This window comes from Herpailurus yagouaroundi, unplaced genomic scaffold (assembly GCF_014898765.1).
Source record: "Herpailurus yagouaroundi ecotype Mexico unplaced genomic scaffold, PumYag 180, whole genome shotgun sequence".
In the NCBI taxonomy this organism is placed as follows: Eukaryota; Metazoa; Chordata; class Mammalia; order Carnivora; family Felidae; genus Herpailurus; species Herpailurus yagouaroundi.
In genome coordinates, this window is record NW_024412411.1 from 21,745,855 (window position 1) to 21,764,936 (window position 19,082).

General features: G+C 44.6%; 1 protein-coding gene across 3 annotated transcripts in view; it reads left to right on the top strand.

Moving 5' to 3' along the window:
* The first annotated feature begins 15,248 nt into the window (after positions 1 to 15,248).
* The window catches only part of CEP295 (centrosomal protein 295), a 56,972-nt gene continuing 53,138 nt past the window's right edge, over positions 15,249 to 19,082 (top strand). For all 3 annotated transcript variants that reach the window (XM_040489616.1, XM_040489617.1, XM_040489619.1), the window contains exon 1: positions 15,249 to 15,381. The gene's annotated coding sequence lies outside the window, so the exon portion shown is untranslated. The remainder of the gene's footprint in view (positions 15,382 to 19,082) is intronic.

The following is a 19,082-nucleotide window of genomic DNA, read 5'->3' on the forward strand; positions in this document are numbered from 1 at the left end:
GAGTGGTCATAGCCCCTAGACTGTTCTAGCAATTCATTATAGGGCCGGTCTCAGTTCCTTTCTGTCCCTTAAGGTAAGAAGGAAGAGGGGGCCGCAGGAGGCAAACACCACAGGGCGGCCAACTCCATCACTTAACAGCTATGGCATCTTAGACACGTGTTTTAACTCCATGCTCCTCAAATACCTCATCTATAAGCTATGGAGATAACATCTAGTCTACCCATCTCATAAGCTCGTTATGTGATTCAAAGGAATACTCTAAAGCCTTGCTACTCAAAGTGTGGTCCATGGACCAGCAGTATCAGCATCACCCAAAAGGTCGCTTAAAATGTAGACTCTCTGAGCTACCGAATAAGCCTCTGCATTTTAACAAGATACCCCTACCCACCCAGTGATTCCAATGCAAAGTTTCCAAAAGCCTGCATTATGCTGAAAAAAAAAAAAAAATTGGAGGGAGATATTATAAGAAGAAATAGCCCTACATTCTCATTGGAAAGGAACAAGCCTTACATTATACATGAACAATGAGAGATGAGGACAAAGCCACCCAAATCAAGTGCTCGCTAGTGTCCATGCGTTTCCAGAAAACGACAGCAGCAACAGCACCATTAGCTGACATTCTTTCCAGCTCTGATTATAATAGTCAGCGCTTTCCACATGTTTTCGCGATCGAGGAGCAAATAATGATAATAGTTACACATTGCGGTGGGATAAAAGGATGGGATTGTTCAAGCCCAGATCAATTGTCTTGGGCACAGCTTCTGAAAGTTAAATGGGCAGGCAATCACTAGGTGTCTTGCAAGAATGCAGATTTTGAGATGACGCTTGAAGCGTTGCATTTTGAACAAGCTCCCAGATGATGCCCGTGCATGGACAGTACTTTAGGGAGTAAGCTGTGAGGACCCAGGCGGCCCTGAGGGCCAGGGAAAAAGAAATATCTGAGTACACCTTAACATATCCGGGGTACAATGGATAGGAAGCTGTATCCTCACATTAATTTGAGGGTCGCTCCTGCTCCTGGGGACACCTTTAGTCCTAACGCACACAAAGTGAGGGTGGCTGGCTGGGAAGACACCTGCCCGGTGCACAAGTATAAGCACCACTTTGTGGTGAGATGCATGTCCGTCAACAGCGCTGACAGGGAGGGAAACAGCCAGTGATTACATGGCGGTGCCATCTGGGAAGCCCGTCAAGGTAAACCTTTCTGGTTCCCCAGAACCTCGTACTTGGGTTCATTTGCATATGTCTCCTTGGAGCAAGACCATAAGTGCACAGTTTCCAGAAGCCACGCGAGGTTCTCTCCCTGGCACCTGCTGTACGCGTAGATGTTTAACAACCGTGGCAACTCACCCTTCCGCGAACTCCCTAGGGAACTGGTTTCACGACACTTGGCCTTGGTAGAGCGTTCCTACTTCCCAGGTTCCTGGGGGTATATGTCTGATGGGCTGGGTAGTGTCGTACCACCTCCTTCTACCTGGATTCGTAATACTTTAGCAAGAAATTGACCTCCAAGAAGACAATGTCCCGAGTAAACACTACTAAGAAAGCCTTGGCAAGCTCAATATTCAAACATTCATCACATAACTATATTCTTTTTTTTTTTTTTAATTTTTTTTTTCAACGTTTATTTATTTTTGGGACAGAGAGAGACAGAGCATGAACAGGGGAGGGGCAGAGAGAGAGAGGGAGACACAGAATCGGAAACAGGCTCCAGGCTCTGAGCCATCAGCCCAGAGCCCGACGCGGGGCTCGAACTTCACGGACCACGAGATCGTGACCTGGTTGAAGTCGGACGCTCAACCGACTGCGCCACCCAGGCGCCCCCGTCATAACTATATTCTTATTGGAGAAATCAAAAACCACCAGGGAAAATGAATACATGTGACTGCATAATATATTGTTAACTTCTTTTTGTCAAAAACGCCTAAAATAAGGATGAAAGGCAAGTAAGAAACGGGAAAAAAGGTTGGCAATTTAAAAAAGATTTAATACACAAAAAACAAATCAATAAGGGAAAGACTCCTCGTGGAAGTGCAGATGAAGGACATCACCTAGGAATTCACACAAACAACGCATGTACAAATGCTCTATAAATCTATACCTAAAATATGCAAATAATCCCAAAATGCAGGCGGAAAGAAAATATTTTCCCTATGAGATTACTAAAGATGAAAAGTATTGACAAAACCCTTTTTAATGAGCATCGAGCCAATGGCACTGTCAGGTCCCAATGGGAACACTAAATTGGTCAAATATGTCAAATAATGATGAAATGTGTCAAATGTGTCTTTAATATTCATATCTTTTAAAAAAAATTTTTTTTAAATGTTTTATTTATTTTTGAGACAGAGAGAGACAGAGCATGAGCAGGGGAGGGTCAGAGAGAGAGGGAGACACAGAATCCGAAACAGGCTCCAGGCTCTGAGCTGTCAGAGCCTGGTGCGGGGCTCGAACTCACGGACCGCGAGATCATGACCTGAGCCGAAGTCGGACGCCCAACCGACTGAGCCACCCAGGCGCCCCATCATACCTTGTTTTAGAGAGACAGACGGCACACGTGAGAAAGGGGCAGAGAGAGAGAGAGAGAGAAGCAGAGCTCACCCGAAGTGGGGCTCGTGTTCACGAACTGTGAGATCATGACCTGAGCCAAGGTCCGATGCTTAACCGACTGAGCCACCCAGGGACCCTAATATTCATACCCTTTGAGTCGGTAATTCAACTCCTAGAAATCTACCCTAAGGAGATACTTGCACTACAAGATGAATATTCATTCATTTAACAAATATGTATCGAGCTCCTATAGTTGTCAAGCATTAGATGAGGAGTTAGAGTTATAACCAAAAAGAAAACAGACAAAATGCCTGCCTTCAAGGAGCATATGTTATAGTCAGGGGAGACAAACGACAAATAAATTGTGTATGTGTTTGATGTGCGTGTGTGGGGGGGTGGTGGTGGTGGTGGTGATAATGGTAAGAAAAATAAAGCAGGGCAAAAAAAGAAAAAAAAAAAGGTAAGGGCAACAGACGGTGGAAAGTATTGCTCCCAACAGGGTGATTAGAAAGGCCTGTCCGACAAGAAGACACTGAACAGACCCTTGAAGGAAGTAGAGAAGCAGGGTGTAGGGATACCTGGGGAAAGATGATTCCAGGCAGAGGGAAGGGTGGCAGCAAAGGCAGGCCAGTGAGGAGGCCAGTGAGACGGGAGCAGAGTGGGGGAGGGGTAAAGATGTGGAACCTGACAGGGCAATGCTCTGAAATCACTCAGGGCCTTGTCAGCCACAGTAAGGCCATTGGGGTTTTACCATCAACGAAATAGGCAGAATCAGAGGGCTTTGAGCAGAGCGATGATGGTCAACGACATGAGTTTGTAAAGACTCTCTCTCGCTGCTGGGTGGAAAATAGGGTGCAAGTGGCCAAGAGCGTGAGCACGAAGACCACTTGGTTGTAATTGCAATAAACCAGCTGAAATATGATGGGGGAGGGGACAGCGGAGGCGGCTGAAGGTGGCTGAATTCTAGATACGTTTTGGAGGTAGAGCCACCAGGATTTCCTGACAAAGCAGATGTGAGTTAGAAGAGAAAGGAGTCGAGGGTGACTCAAGGTTTTGGCTGAAAAGTATGATATTTATCAAGATGGGAAAGCCGTTAGGGGGAGAAATTAGGTGAAATGAAGTCAGAGAAACAAAGGGCTTTCAACTCAAGTGTGTGGTATGTATTAGACTTTGCAGTAAAGACGTCAGGGAGGTAGTTGGATTAGGAATCTGGCGCTCAGGGACAGGTCCGGGCATATAGATAGCATTTAGTCCTGAGGCCAGATGAGATCACCTGAGGAATGAATGTAGACAGAGAAGAGGTCTGAGATGTGAACACTGGGTTGCTCCAAAATTTAGAGATCAGGAAGGCCAGGGGAAACAAGCAGTGTGAAGAGCAGTAGCCAATGAAACAGGAGCAAAACACTCCTACTAGAAGTGGTTTTCTGGAAGGCCGGTGAAGAATTCCAGGAGAGAAAGGAATGGTCAGTAGGTGAAATGTTGCGAGAGAGATATAAATGGAGGACCAACCATTGGGTCACCAACTGGGGACCTTGACAAGAACTGTCTGTGGAGGAAAACCCGATTGGAGTGGATTCAAGAGAAAGTGAGTAGAAAGTGAGTAGAAAGTGAGGCTGGCAAGTATAAACAGTGCTCTCAAGAATTTCTCGGTGTCTAGGTAAAGAAGAAACCAGGCTGTAGCTAGAGGGGGGGTGACGTCAGGGAAGGTTTTTTTTTTTTTTAAAGATGGAGCTATTATCTGAATCTTGCTCCTAAAGAAATGATATGACAGAGAAGAAAAATGACAAAGGAATTCAGAGAGATAAGATGGGATCCAATTAACAAAGGTGAGCCTCTCTTGGAGAGAACTAGAGACAAAAAATGGTTACACAATTATTTATAATGGTAAAAAAAAGGAAATTAATGAATAGTTTATCAATAAGAACTGGATAAGTGATTTAAGGGATCTAAGTACAATAAAATAAAACACAATCTTTAATATTGATAGTGAGGATTCTGTATTTATCTACATGATAACATATCCAAAAAAAAAAAAAAAAAAAAAATAAAACCAGTATAGTAGGATCCTGACTAAAAATGATTAAAAATGCTTTATCTGGATGATAAGATTTAAAGGTTGTTTTCACTTTATTCTTTAGATATTCTGTGTTGATAACATTTTTTTTTTTTACAAACAACACATATAATTTGCTCAAAGGTATTTTCTCCACTTAGATCTGCTAAAACAGAAAATGCCCTGCCCTGAAGCCCTCTTAGAGGCTTTGAATGGTGATTTACCACTTAATCTCAGGCCCTTTCAAGACTTCTCCTTTTCCCACTTAACTCCTTCCCCACAAACATCAATTCAAATCTGTCATTTATTAGCTACTTGCTTTTGAGCAATATTTTTTAATCTTAATAAGCTTATTTCTTTATTTGTAAAATAATGACTTAAAAAATTGCTGGGTTTTTTTAACGTTTATTTTTGAGAGAGAGAGTGTGCACAAGTGGTGGGGTGGGGGGGGGTGGGGGGGTGGCAGGCAGAGAGAGAGGGAGACAGAATCCAAAGCAGGCTCCGTGCTGTCAGCACAAAGCCAGATCTGGGGCTCAAACCTACCAACTGTGAGATCATGACCTGAGCTGAAGCCAGACGTTCACAGACTGAGCCACCCAGGCACATCTCCTCGGAAGTCTGTTGTGAGGATCAAAGAAGATAATGTAGGTAAAACGCCTAGTATGGTGCCTGCATATGGGCATATGGGCATATGGGCAGTACATTAGGCTACTATTATCTGGTGTGGGCCGGTTTGCTTCCCTAGGGCAGTCCAACTACGCTATACGCACTTAGAGAAGAAGATGATGAAGGGGACCCACTCTTATCAATAACACTGGCACTGCCTTTGCTTCTTCCTATTTCTGGTGACCCTGCTCTCTCCTCTGTCTAATGCAAGGGGACTTGTGAAAGGAAGAAAAACAATTCCTAGTTTCCCATTGTCCGCAATCATTTCAAAATTTGACAAATCCGCCCTCTAGTGGCAGACATTATAATTTCTACCACTTACCCCCCCAAATTGGAGTTGAACTATCTGAGGTGCTGCCTCTGTCCTGACTAAGGCACCTGAGAAGGTGCCTAAAACTGGCTCATCGCTCCCTTCCTTGGGTTAAGGCTTTGAAAGACCTTAAAATGCGAACCTGTGCCTACGCCTTCAAGGAGTGGTCCGCCTGTGAATCTTTGAGCTTGGATTAGACAGCCAGAGGAATGAAACATAGTAATATAAATAAGGGTCGAGAAAGTCAATGGGAAGTTAGCCATTCAGGTGAACCCTAAAGGGGGCTGCTGGCTATTCAAAGGACGGAAAGCAGGAGGCATGATTCCCCCAAATGCTTCCTCTGGTCCCTCAAAAATTGTAATTGTCTATCTAGGAGTAATACCTCAAAACAGGAGTTAATGTAATAACACTGGAAATTAGGTCTTGAAGGAAAGGAATGCAAATCTTATCTAGCTTGGGAGGTGACTGTCGTGACTATGTTAGTGTGCATTCGTGCCGGCATAAAGGACCTATGCTACTCATCCCATTGACAAGATGTGTAATACCAGGCAAGCTATTTAGTCTTTTTGAGCATGAGCTTTCTCATCTGTAGAATGGGGACAATGGTGATCACCGTGCTCTCGGTGAAATACTTGGCAAACCATAGATCATGTAATGGTTTTGTTTGTTCCTTTAAGTCTTCCTGAATGTGGTATGTTTGTGCCCAGTGTTGAAGATGGGGGCACGTACCAGAGAGGGGGTATGCACACCTCTTCTGACCTGGGCCTGGGGCCTTGACGACATCAGGGGATAGATTATGAAGTCCTTAGGCTCTTGGCAAAACTAAGGAGAGAGAGTGTAAGATGAGTAGATCTCTATTAGAAGATTTGGGTGCAATTCCAGCAGTAGAATCCCAATAGTGAAGTCTTAGGAGCAAAGATGGGAGGGAAGAGAAAGAAAAGGAGAAAAAAGAACACAGAAACTTGAAATCTAGGAAAAGCTACTGGAGATGAGATTCAACTCACAGAAATAGGATAAGGGCTTTGTCTAAAGAAGAGTCAACAAAAGCCCAAATGTGAAACCCACAGACATGGTCTGAGAGAGATAGAAACTGCTGGAAGGGGCTCGGGGAGCTCCAGAGAAGGTGGTTCTGTAACAAGTGGTGTCAAACTCATTCTTAACTGATCTGACGGAATATTGGGTCATCAAATGCCATTCACTTACAAATAAGTCAAGGAAAAAGTGGTATGCCAGAAATGGTCTCATGGTCAAAGTTTTATCACATGAGAAATATAGAGGGAAATATAGCAATTCACAGCTAACCAATGAATTAAAGCCCAGTTATTTCTGGAGATAGACCATATTATAATAATCAGAACACAGAGCTGAAAACAGTCTCATATCTAGTGTTTGTGGGGGCATACTTTCTTTCACTTATTTATTAGAAATATATTTAGGACCACCAGTGGTTTGAACCCTGTGCTCTACCCAGCCCCATACAAGTGCAAAATAAATTAGACGTGGCAGTTTCCTCCAAGATGTTTGCAGTCCACCAGAGGATATGGCACAGTTATAAAATAATTATAAAACTAGGTAGAAGGGTTGTTAACGTCGAGCAGAGAAAGTTTGGGACACAGTCGGATCCTAGCTGGCCAGAAGAGAAACACAGGAAGTACAGAGCATCGTTTACACAACTACTCCATAAATATGTACTGAGTGATTAGAGTGGAATGGAAAACATGGCATTAACAGAGAGGAATGGGAATATGGATTTGGTGTTGGAAACATCTGGGTGAAAACCTCAGTCCTGTGACTTGAGCCACGTACTCCGGGCAACATAAGGGCTCAATAAAATGGTAGCTATTAGGATGTTGTAGCCTAGGGGTGCCTGGATGGTTCAGTCGGTTGAGCTTCCAACTCTTGATTGCTCAGGTCATGATCCCAGGGTAGTGGGATCGAGCCCGGCATCAGGCTCTGTGCTGAGCATGCAGCCTGCTTAAGATTCTCTTCCTCTCCCTCTGACCCACTCCCACACTCGTACACTCTCTCTCTCCCTCCCTAAAATAAAAAAAAAAAAAAAAAAAATAAAAAAAAAAAAAAAAAGACTATCTTAGCCTTGAAAGATGGGCAGATTATAGATGAGTGGAAAAGAAGGGAAGGGCATTTGTGTCCCATGACTTATCAAACATATACTTGTCTTGATACTCGGAGGAACCATCCTTGTCGCCAAGATGTTCATATTATAAGCTAGCAACACAGAGGCATGGTAGGAAGAGGAGATCAGCCCCGGAAGTCATACAACATTGGTCCCACACTACTAGGGAACAAGGACTCCTGCACACTTTGCACCTCTCTAATGTTGTGATTTTATCCTGTGAAACCCTGAGTGATGAGCCAATGAAGAGAGTTGTTTCATGTATTTCACACCCTTGCACTAGCTTCAGGAGGAAGCATTCTCGGTTGTATTGTACCCCCCAAGCATATCTGTGTTGAAGTCCTAACCCCCAGCACCTCAGAATGTGACCTTGTTGGGAATAGGGTCATTGCAGACATAACTGGTTAAAATGAGGACACACTAGGGGTAGAGTAGCCCCTAATCCAATATGGTGTCTTTGAGTGGTGTCCTTATGAAAAGGGGAAATTTGGACATAGACACACACACAGGGAGAACACCATGTGAAGCTGAAGGCAGAGATCAGGGTGATGCTTCTACAAGTCAAGAAACTGCCAGAGGCTAGCAGAGAGGCATGGAATAGCTCCTTCCCTTCAGAGGGAAGATGGCCCTGCTGACACCTTGATCTCAGACATCTAACCTCCAGAACCGCGAGGCAAGGAATTTCTGTTGTTTAAGCCACTCAGTTTGTGGTTCTGTGTTATGGCAGCCCTAGCAAACTAATACTGAAAGGTGCTAAGAATTTGAGAAAGGGGGGCGCCTGGGTGGCTCAGCCGGTTAAGCATCCGACTTCGGCTCAAGTCGTGATCTCACTGTTCGTGGGTTCGAGCCCCTCGTTGGGCTCTGTGCTGACAGCTCTGAGCCTGGACGCTGCTTCGGATTCTGTGTCTCCCTCTCTCTCTGCCCCTCCCCCACTCTCTCTCTCTCTCTCTCTCTCTCTCTCTCTCTCTCTCTCTCTCTCAAAAAAGAAATAAACATTTTTAAAAGATGACTCTGACTCTGAACAGCAACAGGTAACAGCACTACCAAGATAAGATCTGGAAACATGCGACTGGCACTGAGGAGTCTGCCATAATCCAATGTCAGTTAGGAAATGACCATCAATGGATCTGTTGATTCCAAAACATACAGTATAGCATCAAGCTTAGGTGTTTCACTTTGGACTAAAAAGTCCTAACTTGGAAGTCTGTTGTGCTCACTTCCTAGGATGTGACCTCTCTGAGTCTCGGCTTCCTCATTTGTAAAATGGCGATCTCAAGGTGACCCATTTCCTAAATAAGTAAGTATCAGAGCTAGGGTAAGAACTCCAAAGCCAGTATACTCGCTCGACCACCCACCTGCCTGTACCAGCAAGTGGCCAAGGTCTACATCAGTAAAGGAAAACACTACCCACGTTTTAGATAGTGTCATGACCTACCTCTACCACTTATTCATATTGGGACCCATTTGCTTCCTCTTCTCTCTTCCTACTTGGACATAATAAATTGCTCTGTCGTGACTTCACCTCACATGGGGCCCTGTGTAGGGCAGCGCTTCTCAAATTTCAATGTGCGTACGATTGCCTGCAGATCTAGTTCAAGTGCAGGTTCTGAGTCAGTAGATCTGGGATGGATCCTGAGGGTCTGCATTTCTAACAAGGTGATGCCAACGCTTCTGATCTTTGGACCACAACTTGGGAAGCATGGGTGTAGATTACTATTACGTTCACAGGTAAATGAAAATGATTTGGGATGAAGGGACCTCTGAGCAAACAGTGGTGATTCGTGTGTATAAAGCTAGATCAGTTAAAGCAGGTCAGGGGCGAGTGACTCAGTTGGTCAAGAGTTCGACTCTTGATTTCGGCTCAGGTTGTGACCTCATGGTTCATGAGATCCAGCCCTGAGTTGGGCTCTGTGCTGCCAGCATGGAGCCTGCTGGGGATTCTTTCTCTCACTCTCCCTGTGCCCCTCCCCCCTCTCAAAACAAATAAATCAACGTCAAAAAAAAAAAAAAGTAAAGCAGGTCGAATGGCAGTAACAAAGAAACCTGTGAAAGTTGCCTGCCCCAAGCCTGTACGGGTGGCCAAGCTGCAGTACGATGTGTTGAGAGTTATGTTTTTGCTTTTATGTAGGATGTTTACAACTTAAATTTTAAAAATGTAATTTTCACAACTTCTCCGCAAGATAGCGTGGGTGCTAACATTCCTGGCACACAGAGTGCCTAATAGACGTTGGGTATTTCTATCTCTATTTTATATAGAGAGGCTGAGCCTCAGAGAGTTAACTGTTTGTCCAGCAGATGTTCAAACCCACATCAGCTGCTTCCAGCTGCAAAACTCTTCCCACGCCATCTCCTCAACTGCGATGTGCTCGTCTGGGTTGTACATAATCTCCTTCCCACTCACCCCACAACTTTTCACTTAGACTTCCCTCACTTTTTAGGTATGTAACTCACAGTCTACCCACTAATGGCTTAATAAACATTAGTATATTAATAAATACTGTATTAGCGATGTGCTAAAAAAAGACTGAAAATACGAAACGCGACCAATCAACTTCCCCCTAACTCTCCTCTCCTTTCTCACTCTCCTCAAATAAATGGCCCCGTTCCTCACCACCCCAGAACTACCCACACACCTTTAAAAAAAAATATTTATAGCTTTTAAAAGCCTTTCTCAGCCCATCTTTCCTCTCCCGCCGGGCACTCTCAATCTCACCGCTGGTAGCAGTTCTAAATTATCCTCTTGAGATACTATCACTTGTTAAACTCTCGTGGTGTTTATGCCAGAGAGAGAGAGAGAGAGAGAGGGCAGTTGGCAAATGGTAGGATGGTTGATGATTTCTCTTCTTGCAGAGATTCTCTTTCTTCCGGAGTTGACACGCGACAATTATTGAGAGTGTCCCTGCTCCCCACTCACCACCACTGTAATTGACGTTACACTCACACTGGATGTGCGCAAAGGTTCCTGTGCATTCAGAACAGTAAAGCTCCTGCCATCTGAGAAATGTCTTAAAGGGCTCCAATCCTGGAGGGCTCCAGCTGCGTTTTAAGGAGGGGCAGCATCACACGGCAACTCTCTAGACTAACTCAAGTCATCACTGCCTACGGCCACTCTTCCTCTTGATCACCACACACTAACATTCATTCCTGATGGCCGAACAACACTCGAGAAGCTAAATACACATGCCTCTACCCCACAAAATACAAAAGGACCTAATTAAAAATTAAGCCCAAAACACCAATAGACACTTAAATGTGGTTGGGGTTTGTGTGTGTGTGTGTGTTTCTGTTTTTGTTTTTGCCTCCTGTCATCTGAAATAAATGTATTAAAATGGAAGCCAAAATACTTAACATTTATCACATACTTTGTGCCAGGCATTGTCTCAAGAGCTTTAAACCTCACAACAATACTACATCCTTTTTATTTTTTATTTTATTTTATTTTTTTAATTTTTTTTTCAACGTTTATTTATTTTTGGGACAGAGAGAGACAGAGCATGAACGGGGGAGGGGCAGAGAGAGAGGGAGACACAGAATCGGAAACAGGCTCCAGGCTCTGAGCCATCAGCCCAGAGCCCGACGCGGGGCTCGAACTCACGGACCGCAAGATCGTGACCTGGCTGAAGTCGGACGCTTAACCGACTGCGCCACCCAGGCGCCCCTCTACATCCTTTTTAAAGCCGAGCACATTGACTTTTGAGGAGGTTTGGGAACTAGCTCAAGGTCAAAGAGTTGTTAAACCAGAAATTTATATCTAGGCAGTGGGACTCGAGGTCCAAGATCTTAACTATTATCCTATACTATTTCCTGGGATGCCCAGATGTTGTTTGTCCATGAGAACTTAAATATAAATCTACAGGGGCACCTGGGTGGCTCAGTCAGTTAAGTGTCCGACTCTTGATCTCAGCTCAGGTCTTGATCTCAGGGTCGTGAGTTCAGCCCACATTGGGCTCTACACTGGGTGTGAAGCCTACTTTTAAAAAATAAAATCAGGGGCTCCTGAGAGGCTCAGTAAGTTAAGCGCCCAACTTCAGCTCAGGTCATGATCTCACAGCTCGGGGGTTCGAGCCCTGCATCAGCCTCTGCATGGACAGCTCAGAGCTTAGACACTACTTTGGATTCTGTCTCCCCCTGTCTGCCCCTCCCCCACTCGTTCACTCTCTTTCAAAAAGAAATAAACTATAAATAAATAAATAAATAAATAAATCTACAGGCTCTTTCAATTTGCATAAAAGGGGGTGGATTTAATAGCTCCTATCAGTAAACTAGAGAATGAACTGTGTCCAGGAACTTGAACATTCAGGATTCTCTGTGTTTGAGATGAATGTCAGTCTCATTCTTTCAACTACCACATGTTAGGAACCTCGCTGGAGAAGCTCCAGTGTCATATTATTTTTGTTTTTTAAGTTTTTTATGTTTAATTTTTTATATTTGAGAGAGAGAGACCGAGAGACAGAGAGCGAGTAGGGAAGGGGCAGAGAGACAGAGACAGAATCGGAAGCAGGCTCCCGGCTCTGAGCTGTCAGCACAGAGCCCAACATGGGGCTTGAACTCACAAACCGTGAGATCGTGACCTGAGCCGAAGTCAGACGCTTAATCGACTGAGCCACCCAGGCACCCCATCCAGTTTCATATTCTAAGATTAGCCCAGAGAGGAAAAAATTCATCCCTTCTGGCTCCAGTAAGAAAAATTCCTGTGAAAGATTCTGATTGGCCTGATTGAGGTCATGTACTCATCCTTTCATCAATCCCAGTGGCAAGGGGCAGAGAGGACTGTAATTTGCCCAATCTGGGTCACTTGTCTCCCCCTGTGGCCTGGAGGGGTGGATATATACCAGAGGAGGAGAGAAAGTTGCTAGACAAAATGTAAAATAGCTGTTATATTATGTAAATGGGGATACCTCTTTGGAGTGTGCAAAATGCTCTCATAATTCCTGCCTTTTGAGTCTCACAACCAGCCTACAAAGAGGGCACGCCGAGTATTACTTAAAAAAAAATGGTGATGAAAAAAAAATGGTGATGAATGGCATTAATTCTTTATCACTCTCTCCATTGAGAGACAGGGTTCACTTCTCTTCTCTTGAATCTGGGCTTGCCCTGTGATATTTAATAAAATACGGCTGAACTTGCCATAACTACTTATCAGTTTTGTCTTTAAAAGGCCCTGCACGCTCCACTTTCTTTCTCTGGGAATACTCACACTTACGATGCTCCCTTTTAAACTCTGCTAGTAAGAAGTCAACCCACAGAGAATGGCCACAAAGAGTCATACCATTCACCAGATCCAGCTGAGCCTTCCACTGACAGCCAGAGTCAACTGCCAGCCCTAAAGAGTGAGCCATTGTGGGCATTCTAGGGTGGTTTGGCTGGCAACAACAGAGAACCAAAACAGAAACTAGGGCTCATTGGCTTCGTGTCCTACAGTTAGAAAGTCTCAGAGTTGTAATGCTAAACCAGATGCTCTGACTCTAAGCCCACTGGGCTTTCTTTGATTCCTAACTGCCTTCTATTGAAAACAGAACAAGCCTTAATTTAAAATCTCCGATTGCAGAATTTCTGCCCAGGATGCAGGTTGGGGAAGTGAAGCATATAATTCACTCAGCAAGCATTTAAGAAGATGTATGTGGCCAGCAACTGAACAAAATGCACTACTGGTTCTTGAGGAACTCAGAGTCTAATCAATAGAGAGGCCTATTGACAGCTCATTTCAATAAGAACTGGTAAGTGCCATGATGGGAAATGTACAGAGTACTTTTGAAAAACATGGCGGGCACTAAACCTACCCAACAGCATGGAATAATGGGCACATCTTTTGTTGGGTGTAAGAGGGTATCTCTGAGTCTATGTTGAGAATGTTGAAGAATATGTTTAGAATAAAGCAATTATTCATCAAGATAACTATGACAGGAAATGGAAAGGGAGGAAAAATTCTAGTATTTAGGATAAGGACATGAATTCTAGTCCTGGTTTCACCCTCCACGTACATGTGCTTTTGGCCAAGTCACTGAATTTCCCCTTCACTTAGCTTCCTTATTTGCAAAGCTGAGGTGGGGTCACACTATTTATTCTTTGTGTCCTTGGACAGTTTGTTTCTCTAACTCCCTTTAAGTTTTGATGTTCCTCAGAGTTTGGTCCTTAGTTCATTGTTCTTCTCACTCTGCAAATCCCTCGCCAAGTGATCTCATCCTCTGGTTATCACTCTGCTCTGGTTGTCACTCATATGGAAATGAACCCCAAGTCTATATGCTAGCCCAGCTCTGTGGGCTATCTACCTCTGTAGTCATCCACTACTGCCCATCACTAAATGTTCCACAGGCAAGTAAAGTTCAATGCGTCCAGAGCTAAGCTCATCTCCTTGCCCACTTTAACTGACTCCCACTTCTGATTTCTCCCTTGGTTGGTGGCACCACCTATGAGATTAATTTCACCCTCAACTTTCCCCCCAACCTCACCCATAGTCCTTTGTCAGTACTAATTTTGCCTCCGAAATATTTCTACAATTCATTCCTTTGTCTAGATATCCCATAAAAAGCTCAGATTCAAAATATTCAAAACTGAACTCATTGATTCCCCCTCAAATCTGCTTCTTTTCCTGAGTTCTAGCAGGATGTTATCCTTATCCACTCACTGTATGTTGCCAAACATACATAGAACTTAGGCATCATGGTTGATTTCTCCCTCCCTTTGCTTTCCATAACCAGGTAACCACCAATTTCTGATGTTTGGCCTCGTTTGCTTCTTAAATCTACTCATTTCTCTCCATTCTCATTATGATCATCTTTCACTTCCTGTAGTAGTATCGTAAATTGATAGTTTTCAGCCTTCAGTCCCTTTGGCCTCTTCTGCACAATGATGCTGAATCTGATCATGGCAGCAACTTCCCTCTTCCCCACTCTCCATTTTCTAATTGTTTGATTTTTCGTGTTTTAACTTCAGGCTACAAAATCTAGGAGAGGGGCCATAATCCGTTTACCCTGGTCTCCCCTGCACCTACCACACTGTACCTGGCACATAATAGTCGCTCAATAAATACGAACCTGGACCACATCCCTTTTCTGATTACAGGTTATTTATAGTGAGTAAATTTGTAACATGTTCTACATGTATCGGACCTTTGGAGGCACAGAGTGTCACGATACGGTTCAGCGTTGTACAAACTGGAGGCCTTGAAGGAACGCTGTGAGACACTGCAGCATAATGTACCGAATGAATTGTGTAGGCAGTGCACAAAAGGATATATATCCCAAGCCATCTTCATAACAGGGCTTAAAACTAAAGTCCCCTCAACGCTCTGGGCAAATATTTTCCCCTTACTGGACCTCTGCCTCCTGATCTATAACATGAGCGCATTGAGAGAAAGGCAGCAAACTTCAAATCCGCGGCAGGTATGAGAAATAATGGGCCGATGCGTAGGGTTTGACGCGGGCGCGTGCGCGTGCGCGGGCTTTTCCGGCGCGGCAGTCCCGGCTGTCCTCGGGGGAGGCGGGACTAGGCCGATTCCCGCGGCTTGGCCCAGCCATTGGCGGGCTGTTTGAATGACGGAAGTGACGGGAGGTCGGCGATGGCTGCCCCACAGGCGCACAAACGGCTGTTGGGAAGCTGGTGGGCCCCTGGCGCCGGGGCCTTTTCTGTCTGAGCTGTGATTCCTGACCCCGGGTTTCTGGTTCACGGGTGAGTGACGGACGCGCCTGCTTCCCGCGGCCCGGCCGTGCAGAACTCCTTAAACCCCGGAACTCGAGGTGTGCTCCTCCGGAAGGGGATGCCTTGAAGGCCCCGGGCCCTAGCTGGGGTCGGGCTGGCGGCGGTAAGGAGTGGCGGGACTGGAGGTGCGTCCGGACGCAGACCCGCTGCTTGCTGCGAGAGGCTGCTCCCGGACTGTAGGCGCGTGTGGCCTTGCGCCCCCTCCCGGGGTGCTGTCGCGCGAGGTCCTTGGGCTTGCGAATCGGGGGCAGCAGGGAAGGCCTCCGCGGTTGCTGCTGTAAACGAAACGCTTTTCGGTGCGTCCCTTCCTTCCCGCGTGTGAACCGCGGACTTGGCCTGAAACCTTGTACCCGTTTAAGAACACTGCCTGGAATTGTTTCTTGCAGACAGCACGCTCTGTTTTGGTGTCTCTCACCTTTAATTTCTCAGGTAGTAAGTCCGGCCGCAAGCTGAGCTTTTAAAACAGTGGGGGAACGTTTGAGTCTTTAATACTAAAACAGGATTGGCAGTTTCACATTCATTAAGTCACGTAATCATCAGAACAACCTTTTGGGGTAGATGATGTGATTTCCAATATAGTTTAAGAAAACGAGACCAAAGTAACGTAAGTGACTTGGCCAGTGTCTTCTTGCAGTAAGTGGCCATGATGAGTCTTGAACGCAAATCTTCTAGGGCTTGTATTTTTTTTTTTTTTTAATTTTTTTTTCAACATTTATTTATTTTTGGGACAGAGAGAGACAGAGCATGAACGGGGGAGGGGCAGAGAGAGAGGGAGACACAGAATCGGAAACAGGCTCCAGGCTCTGAGCCATCAGCCCAGAGCCTGACGCGGGGCTCGAACTCACGGACCGCGAGATCGTGACCTGGCTGAAGTTGGACGCTCAACCGACTGCGCCACCCAGGCGCCCCAAGGGCTTGTATTTTGTGACTACAGTATGTGCCATTTAATCCTCGGGACAAATTCTTAAAAGATAAATTAGTATCATCTCTGTTATTGGATGGTATTAATACGCAGAATTTAAAAATCCATATTGATAGGAATAAATGATTTAATGAATAAGAGAAGGAGCAGGGGAAACTTCCGTACAGTAGGATTGCGATTGGTAAGTGTAGGAGGAAGAATGGAAATAGAAAATGCTTTTTGGCAAACGTCACAGTTAATGTTTCAAACAGTCATCAGTGGTTACTGAGGAGCAAACGTATAGTAAGGAACATGATACTTACATACATAGCCTCAACTGTCTCTCCACCAGATACTTAACAAAGGAGAAGCGGAGAGACCTGGTAGACACCACCCAACCAAGTGATCAAAATTAACATCAGCAGCTGGCAGTAAGACATGTTAACACAATTTAATACACTGAGAAAGGTCGCATCATCACTTCTGCGGTGTTCTTGCCAAAAATGCATACTCTTAGTGCAACTACAAGGAAAGATTAAGTAAATCCATATGGAGGGACGTTCTACAAAATAACTGACCAGTAGTTTAAAAAAAAAAAAAAAATCAAGAGGTTGAAAAGAAAGGCACAGACTGAGGAACTGTCCCAGATTAGAGGAGTCAAAGGAGGCATTACGATTTCAGCAGTGGTGAAAATGTAGTTCACAGACCTTCAGCTCCCGTATTCTGAATTCATTTGCATGGCTGCTTCTGGCCAGTGGCTGAACATGGCATGGACATTAAGGCAGGCCTATTCCTGAGACACAGGGACTTTCGCTTAAGAACTCCTCAGAGGTCTTACTGAATCAGTCTCTTTAGACTGCATGGTGGTCATCTGCCCAAACTTCCCTCTCTCCATTAATTGTCAGATTTGCATGGAAGTCTGTCTCAAGTGCTCCCAGCTTTTACTGGCTCCCTCCCATTTTACCTCACACAGGCATCTCCTAACAAAATCTTTGTGGGTTTAATCCTGTCTTGTCCTCTGCTTCTTGGAGGATCCAGAGATATACAGCTGTTGAAAGCAATTCAATTGGGTTGTCCTTGAATTGGGTCCTGGTTCAGAAAATGGACATTAGTGGAGTACTTGACAAAATTTGAATAAGGTCTGTAGATTAGTTAAAAGTATTGTGCGAATGTTAATTTCTTGGTTTTGGTCGTTGTGTTGTGACTGACACTGAGAGGAGCTGGGGAAAGAGTACAGTATACGGGAATTCTAAGTCTGAAATTACTTACAAATAAGTTAAAAAATTAAGAAAATTATATGCAAGAGAAAAGTCACTCTATCACATCTAAGGAGGTAAAAGTAACCTATGTTTTCCTATGCTCCTGAAGCAAATGAGAAATACTCAAAGCAATCTGAAAAAATAGTGTCACACCCCCCACCCCCGTCTTTTGAGGTTTAATTTAGAATAAAGTATAACCATCCAAGTGTAACATGTGAGGAATTTTTACATATGTATACACCTGTGTCATCATTATACAGATCAAAATACAGATCATTTCTAGCACCCTTGCAGGCTCCTTTGTGTCCCATCCTAGTCATTAACCTACAGAAAGATGACCCCTATTTTAACCTCTCTAATCATAGATTGGTCTTGCTTGTTTTTGAGTTTCATATAAATGGAATTTTGTAGTGTGTTCTCTTTTTTGTCTTTTTTCCCTTGATACATTGTGAGATTTATCAGGTTTGTATATGAATTTTCAGAGACCTTCAGAAAAATTGTGAGGACTGAATTTAATCTTGCTCATTTTTTCTTTGTTTAGTACTTCCTTGTTCATCAGTCCCCACTCACAAAAAATACTGGTTTAAGCCAAAATTTCCTCATTCCACATGTTTTAGCATGTCAGAAAGTTAGGAGCCATATGGAATAAGGAAACCAGATTCTTCCTTTGGATCTGCCAACAGATCCTGTCGCTTAGGTCAAGTCCTTTAACCCAAAAGGCTTTTTGATTCTTCATTTGTAAAATGAGGAAGACAGGGTCGCCTGGGTGGCTTAGTTGGTTAAGCATCTTTAAGCGGTGGACTCTTGGGGTGCCTCAGTCGGTTATGCCTCTGACTCCTGCTCAGGTCATGATCGCACGGTTCATGAGTTCGAACCCCGCATTGGGCTCTGTGCTGACAACTCAGCCTGAAGCCTGCTTCAGATTCTGTGTCTCCCTCTCTCTCTGCCCCTACCCCACTTGCACTCTCTGTCTCTGTCTCTCTCCCTCTCTCTCAAAAATAAACAAACATTTAAGGCGCCGACTCTTGATTTTAGCTCAGGTCATGATCTTGTGAGATCAAGACCCCTGCATCAGGCTCTGCACTGACATTGCAGAGCCTGCTTGGGATTCTCTCACGCTCTCTCTCTCTGCCCCTCCCCCTCTTGCAAAAAAAAAAAAAAATGAGGGAGGGGCGCCTGGGTGGCACAGTAGGTTAAGCGTCCGACTTCAGCCAGGTCACGATCTCGCGGTCCATGAGTTCGAGCCCCGCGTCGGGCTCTGGGCTGATGGCTCAGAGCCTGGAGCCTGTTTCCGATTCTGTGTCTCCCTCTCTCTCTGCCCCTCCTCCATTCATGCTCTGTCTCTCTCTGTCCCCCCAAAAAAAAAAAGTTGAAAAAAAAAATGAGGGAGACAGCACTTCACCTACTGTTATCAAGGCCCTGTTATCAAGGCCCTGTGAATATCAGATAAATGGGATGCATTGGAAAAGATTTTCAAATGCAAGCCGTTATTTCTTTTTGGACTCAGAGTC